The sequence below is a fragment of the Gymnogyps californianus genome, chromosome 8 (assembly GCF_018139145.2).
Source record: "Gymnogyps californianus isolate 813 chromosome 8, ASM1813914v2, whole genome shotgun sequence".
Lineage (NCBI taxonomy): Eukaryota > Metazoa > Chordata > Aves > Accipitriformes > Cathartidae > Gymnogyps > Gymnogyps californianus.
The window spans coordinates 15660067-15667811 of record NC_059478.1 but is presented as its reverse complement, the minus strand read 5'-3'; the positions used below and the strand labels follow the sequence as shown (position 1 = coordinate 15667811).

The 7745-nt window shown below is 41.6% G+C and overlaps 1 long non-coding RNA gene across 2 annotated transcripts; it reads right to left on the bottom strand.

Annotated features, from left to right (window-relative positions):
- Nucleotides 1–846: 846 nt before the first annotated feature.
- Nucleotides 847–6807, bottom strand: LOC127019338 (uncharacterized). 2 transcript variants are annotated; one of them, XR_007766893.1, is made up of 3 exons: nucleotides 6733–6807; nucleotides 2023–2100; nucleotides 847–1578 (listed from the first exon to the last, which is right to left on the bottom strand). It is a non-coding gene; the product is annotated as an uncharacterized LOC127019338 (long non-coding RNA). The 2 variants fall into 2 exon arrangements; XR_007766894.1 differs by having other exon boundaries at nucleotides 6746–6807.
- Between the last annotated feature and the right edge of the window lie 938 nt (nucleotides 6808–7745).

Here is a 7745-nt window from a genome sequence, read left to right as displayed (position 1 = left end):
AGGCTTGTGGTTTATAACTTGGCATTACATCAATGCACATTTATATACCTATATATCATCTTCTGGAGGGGAAGAATGGCCTTGTAGTTAAGAGGGTACGTTAGAAATCTGGAGATTTTGCTCTGAACGCCAGGTCTGCCGTAGGCAACAGAGGTAACTTTGGCGAGTCCTTTAGTCTTTTGCCTCATTTCACCAATTTTAAAATGGGGTCAGTAATACTCCTGTTCTCGCCTTTTTCCTTCCCATATACCTACTTGAATCATATGCTCCCAGACCAAGCGCCTCCTTTCTGGGTACTGCCGGTGCCTGGCACGCTAAAGTCCAAATGTGCCTGTGACTCTTAAGCTGGCGGTCAAAAATAGCCCCTACTGTTATAAAGTCTACTTTAAGGGTCTATCCTAAAAGCTGTTAGTCAGTAAGCACAGTAGGAACTGGAATTCCTGAAATCTGCAGCCCATTGATTACATTAAAAGTGTTCTCTGTTACTAAACTAAACCCAGAGGCCAGCAGTAAAGTCAGAGACATTTAACTGCAAAGCTGCATCCTGAATTCTGGTTTTCAAGTCTTTGCCTGGTTGAAGACCAAGTCAAAGCTTTATTATGATTATTACTACATATTATTTAAACACGTGCACAATTTAACACATTTTCTTCGCCAGTTTTCACTTCAGGTGGCAATTTTTGATCAGCTAATACAGCACAGAAACTGGACTAAAACTGGAAGCCCCGAGACAGCCCTGTAGCCGGAGTGGTCCTGGTAATAACAAATACTATGGTCGTCCTTCCCCAGCAATCCGAGTGTGGAAGGTTGAGACTGAGCACAGAAACAAAGAGTACTCTGTTGAGCTGAGGTGAAGCAATGATATTTATGGGAGTAATTATCACAGAGAAAAACTGGAAAAATATGATTACAGCAAATTGTAACTCTCTCAGATATGTTCTTCATTGTTAGAAATAGCTCAGCTGAGACCGAACCAATATGAACAACAGACTGGGAGTGTCAGACACTGATTCTCTGGAGGCTGATACCATCAGACCCTCTGAGCAGAACAGGATCCAGCTTCAGCATATTAGAGAGCCAGGTGTCAGCAGCCTGCGCCTCTTCCTGGCCATTCTTCTCCTGCAAAAACAACCTAACAAAATGAGAGCTGCTGGGCTCCCCGCTGGAAAAGCTGACCTGGAGATGCTGCCCCTAAAGACCGCTGGTAGGAGAAGTAGCCGTCTCTCAGAGCTGGGCAGTTCCCCTACACTTTTCCATCAGCAGTTGTAGCCAATAAGTGCCGCTGAGCGGCTGGCAGAAGACACTTGGGTTTCAGAGCATGACTGTGTAGCTGCAGTAGGGTGACATGACCGTGCACAACACCCATCACTGCGCTGGCACTGCCTTCCCATTTGATACCGTTGTTCCTCTCTTGGCTTCAGCTGCTGTTTGCCAAATGCGTGATGCCTCCAGAGAGCTCCTACCATGCGCGCAGCCACAGACTCACCTCAGCCCGTGGGGAGTGACGAGGACCCTGGTCAGATGATGGGTTCTGCTGAAGGAGCCACAGCAGCCCAAAGCAGAGCATGGGGCCAAAACCTATAACAGGATGTTGAGTCTCAAAGACCTTAAAGGAAATGAACTGTAAGCTCTGCAAGCTTGGGGGGTCGTATGGAAGGAGAGGCTATAGCTAAGAAAAGCAAGTGTCAAAAAGACAGGATTGCTTTGGCAGGGATTCTGTGTGCCCTGTATGCAGAGGGATCTGAACATGGCTTGTGCAGACAGGTTTTATGCCTCCATATTTATGTGATGTCTTGGCTTGATGCAAGTCTTCTGCACCAGGGTGAATGTTGTCTCTCTGAGTCAATCATAGTTGGGGAGGGATTTTCACCACACTTTCATGGCAGAATATTTTACATGCTTCATGCAGCTAATATCTTGCAATCGATGCTTAGAAATTTTTAGAAGCAATAACCAATATTGTGTAAAAACCAAAACATCGCTTAATAAAGTAGTGAATTGTTCTCATTTAAATGTACCTACCCCATGGATCAGATGCATCAAAGAAGTTCTTCAGGCAGCTTGAGAGCTCTGTAGGTGTTGTTGCTGCTCTCAAACAGTCTGTGAGAAGAATTATAAATGGTATTTACCTTTTAATTAAACAAAACATCTTGCAAATTAAACACATGCTCTTGCACATCAAAATTTAGTTAGCATCCATTTTTGTTGTGCATCCTATGGCTCTCTGACAGCCTATTGAGTCCACAGCCAAACTGAACATACATTGCTGTTTCCCTTTCCCCCTATATTTTGGGCATCATGTGTTAGGTCTTATCACATCTGAGGGGAAAAAAACATTCTGTAATTGACTGCTAATACTTAAGCAGATCTCCTGCCTAATATTCTTGTTGCTTAAACAAAAAAACAACCAAAATATATTGGTGTGTCCTGGCAATGGCAGAGAAGCAGTTTCGGACACTTGTGTGACATATGTCTTACTACCTTACATAGAAAATTTGACAGTGAATGACAGAACACCTTAGAGGGATTTAAGAAGATGATAAAGGCAACAGCTTTCACATGAATACAGAGTCTAGTTCCTAACAGTTACAAGCTTTTTTTACATGCATCCTTGTAATTTGACATTTATAATTCACTGTAGTGCTGAATCTCTGTCATTTTCTCACTGTCAGGTTCTCTATACGTGGATGTACATGTCCTTTCTAATTAGTATATGTTTTTGAACATTCAATCTCATCTTCTCTCCACCTTATTATGCAGTTACACATTGATCTGTTCTGTATCAACAAATGCTTTTGGTAAAACATATATAGTTCTATGTTGCTCCTCTCTCTAAACAGGTACCTATATCTTCTCTCTTTTTGGCTGTAAACACATTTTAACCTAAACAAAAGCATTAGTTCACAATGGATTTAATAATAGGTAAAAATAAATATCTTGCAGAGAAACATCAACCCTTGAGATTATATTTTTATATACACACACATGCACACTGTGCATCTTTTATTGTGCATAGCATCTTCCTCATAGGGAAGACCAAAGACCTTTTCAGAGGCATTGATGCCTTTGCAACACTGATAAACATTAGACCTATTTTATCCTTGGAGGAACAGTACAGAAACACTGCAGAACTTGCTCAAGGTAAGCTAAGAAAACAGTGAGACAGCTGCAGACAGAGCAAGTCCTGAGGTCCCAGCACCTGACCTGAAGCCCACTGGAAAACACAATCAATATGAAAAGCAGGTTGCATTTGCAGGCCCCAGTTCCAGGGCTGACCTTTCACCTCTCGCTCATCATTTTGCATTAACAACTGAGGTGATGCTGTGCCATCGCCTGATATTCCTGTTTATTAGTTAACTTAGTTGAGATTTAATTCAATTGAAATGAAGGCCTTTCAATATAATGTCGAAACAGGCAATGAAGGACACACCTTTTAGTAATGGTCATACTGATACTGAAGTCAAATAAAGTATTTATTCCAAATGTTTTAAATATTATGGCTTCGGATTTGAAGTAGGAGATATTCAAGTGGTTGTACTGCTTAAAGTACAGAATAAAAAAGAACAAAGTGGCTGCTATTTGTGTAGTAGAATTAAAATATTCCCCCTACTAGTATTTAAAAAGATACCTTAGGGATGAATTCAAAGGAAACTTTTCACAGCTTTCAGCTGATCAGGGATAAACGTATTAATACAAATACTGACAGCCATTTAAAATGCTCATAATGTAACTTGTGGTTTTGACAGATACCAGGTTTACTTTGAGAAGAAAACAAAACACAGTAGCAGAAACACAGAAAAACTCACCCATACAGTTTAGAAGAGTGTACGATGGTGATAAAGAGTATTTTAAGGAAAAAGAGAGTATGCACACGGATGTCAGTCTGTTGTTCATACCGTTCAGTGGAAGAGCTGGGATTGTTACAAGCAACTAGCTCTGCGCTGACAGCCTCAGACTCTGGGACCACGGAGCAGATCCCGCACTGCCTCCTCTAAAGGTTTCCCCCGTTAGTCACACAGTATTTTCAATGGGGAAGAAAATCTGCTCAGGCCAACAACTTTCACAAATATTGATCTTTACTTCTGCTGATGTGTAAAGCAGATCTGGGCAGTAGAAGAGAAATTTTGTTTCGGTATTTTTTTTCCTTGGGTCCAATTATTGATCTGCAAAGTTCCACTTGGTTTACACAAGATTAATGCAAGAAATGGAAGGAACCAAGTTTGTTTTCGGAGCTCTCTAATCTGAGCAACTTTTTCAAATGACCTTGATGGTGCTGGTTGGAGGTTCATATTGTTTTATAGGCAATTAAAGCATTATTTATATTTAATTAATTTTTTTATTGCTTAAAATGTCTTCTAAAATATAGTCATAGTAGCACCTATTCAAAAAATTAATCTGATTAAAAGTTGCCCTGGAAAATATAAATAGCATCAAATGGCATCCAAATGTTCCTAAATACAAAATGGAAGGCAAGTGACTCATTTATGCATTTTAAAATAAAAAGAAAATATATGCATTGTATTTTACATTTATATTCTCACTATACTTTTATGTTAATCTTTAAGAACCACAATAGAAATCCCTTCTCTCTTTTAATTTCTGACTTGGGAAAATTTCTTATTCAGTCAGTGAGGATTTTCAGTAAGTAGAAAATGATTAAGGATTTTAGAATACATTGCCTGGGTCAGAGGTGTCTTTGGAAACAAGACAAGTCTGTGAATTTTCAGGATTTTTTCCATGGCAGCTGAATACGAGTTGGAGGCTTTCCAAACCCAAGAACAACAACGTATTGCCACAGCCATACTCACAGAAAGCCATGGCACAGCCTTGAGGAAACAGCCAGAGAGGCTACAGCTTCATTGTAAAAGTTTGGGTAGCATAACAAGTAGGGTAAAAAGTTCTTTCACAAAAGTGAAATACAGTTTTTCTTTGAAGATAATCTGGTTTTTAATTAAGAGTTCACTCTATCCCAAGTCCCTGTTTTGCTGGCTTTTTTGCTTGGTCAGGTGAACTATTGCCGTTTCCGAGATCTGGGAGTGTGAATCTCCACTTCCAGCATCTTTAAATGCTGAGTTCTTCCAGCACTTAGTAAGACTAAATCAGGCCATGCAACGAAACTACCTCTCACGTTCTGCTTTACTGCAGAGGATCTGTGCTTTGCCCGAAGGCAGGCAGGCTGCCCCCCGGGATCAAACAGGCAGGCTTCTCAGAGCGGGTGTCTTAGCTTAGGTCTGCAGTAAAATGTAGTGCACTTTGTACTTGCGAACATTTACATACAGTACACAAGGAGTACTGCAAGAGAAAGTTTGCTAGTATGAGCATATGTATCATTCTCTTTGATATGTATCTCCCATTTTCTGATCCCATTACTTCAGATCAGCTCTAAGTCTTATGTCTAAACAGTCAGTCTAAAGGGAAAGTCCCTATTTACAGGCTGGATTAAAAGCTTTAACAAAAGGCAAGGCAGAAAGCCATTTATTTACTATATAATAAAATGAACTTCTTCGTATCTTTTTCTTTTCTTCTCTTCCCCTCCAAACAGAAAGTAGAATGGGATGTTCCCATTTCACAGCGTGGCTCAAGAAAAGAAAAAAGCATATTGTGCAACCCAGTAACGGGTTTACTTTTGCTTCACCCCTCAGGGCTCCTGGAAGCATATGTGTTCAGCTAAAACTCTGCGCTGCTGTCTTGTTAGACCTTTTCCCAAGGTCTTTCTTAAGAAGCGGGTATTTGGAGGAGAACAAGTCTGGAAGGCGAGGGAAGAGCTGGAGCGCAGTTGCCCTCAGCTGAGCCAAGGACCAGTCCCTCTCCACAGCAGAGGCAAAGGGAGGAGATGCACCAACCACCAGTGGAGGGGGCAGGCAGTGGGCAGAGAAACACATAGCACAGCAGGGGCTGCAGCAAGGGAGAACAAAGCAGACAAGTCCAAAAGGATCAACAATGCAACACATGGAGTGAGCGTGGTGGGACCGGGAGAGCCTCTTCTCTCAGGCAGCCTCTGCACAGGACATCCTGCCAGGGCCTCCCTGAAACAAACGCTGCAAGTCCCCGAAGACTCAGCAAGAGAGGGGTGAAAAAGGATTGCTCCATCTTGGATTATTTATTTTGGGGGGCAGAGCAAACATAGAAAACAATTAAGAGTTAGTTGAGGGTAATCAAAACTTTCCATTTTTGAGATATCAGAATGTTTGCTTTATTTCTTTTTTTTAATCTGTTTACTATAACACTTCTTGAAACAAAATCCTTCATTTCAAAATGGCTGAAAGGGAACATTTTGACAATTTATAATTATTCATAATAATAAAAAGCTACTTTTTTAAAATAAGAGAAAAGCAGAAATAAGCTTTCTCCTACAAAAGTTGTGCTAAAAAAAGTTAGTAGTAAGTAAAGATGAACTTCTACAAAAAATTTCCCAGTGATACACCTGAATAGGGGAAAACAGGAGGCAGGCAGAACAGAATGGAAGCAGAGGCAAAGCATTACTTTGTGAATCGTCACTCAGGCTAATTCCCACAATCTGGCTCAGATTTGCAAGGTTTGGCCCAGGTGAGCTTATAAAATTAAAATTCTCATTAACTTTTACTCCTTGCAGTTTGCCACGAGCCAGCCCACAGCTTGGTGAGCCCTTGCCTGCACCGGGGGCTCCAGCCTCAGGTCCGAGCCGCTCCCTGGGCATTATACCCCTTTGCCAGCACAGCCCCGGCTGGCCCTGCAACACCCACAAACCCTCACCTTTTGCACATACTTGCCATGTCTCCTTATAGCTCGGTTTCATGGCTCTTCTCATCAACCCCAGCTCCTTTCTTCACCTTTCTGGTAAAATTCCTCTGCTCCAAACTCCACCTCGGCAGGCAAGCTTGGTCTGAGTAATTTCCCAGCCTAATGGCCTCTTTAGTATGTGTATTAACCCAAATCACCTGTGTAGGAGCCACCCAGGGTGAATGATCTCTCATTACCTCTGGTCTGGGAGATGGATAACACCGTCCTGACAGCTCAGGGTGGGTTTCATCTATACAGACACTTTCATGATAAAACAATTAATCATGTCAACCAGCATTTTTCATTAGTACGTCAGTGTGGGCAGGATATTTTTAATAGCATTCATTTCTCATGAGTGCCTGTTTGGTTCATCCTACTTACATTCTCATGATTAACCGAATTACCAATTTCAGAGATTGAAGGGAATTTCTTCCACGTTTTTCCATTTTTCCTCAATTCATCACAACATCAGCAGGGATTCTTGAGGCATTTTGTTCCTATCTGTAATGTGGTGCACCAGCAAATTTTATTTAAGAGAATCCCTGCCCTAGCGGGAGTCTAGCACATGGATACTGACCTTGTTGTCACCTAATCTCTTTTAATGGCTCATTACTGTTGTGCCATTTGGTCTCTTGCTCTTTATCTCATTACGTATAAGGCTCTGAGATACGTTGGAAGGCCCATGGTATGTGGTGTTGTGTACAGCAGATATCTAGTAGACAAACACACTTGACTGCAGTGGCAGGGAATTGGCTTCAACAGCTCAGCTGGTCTCTTCCCATGTGAGGTCCCCAAGGACCTCTCCCATCTCCCAGCAGAGCTAACACAACACCTCTTGCTTATTCTAGTAGGAGCTGTACCAGTCCATGATGAAAGCATCTCTTTCCTTCTGCTTTCCTCCATTCGAGCATGAAGAACTACATGATCAGTGTTAGCTCCCTCCCCAGAAACAATAACAGAAATCCTTCCTTTTATTGTACTTTTCC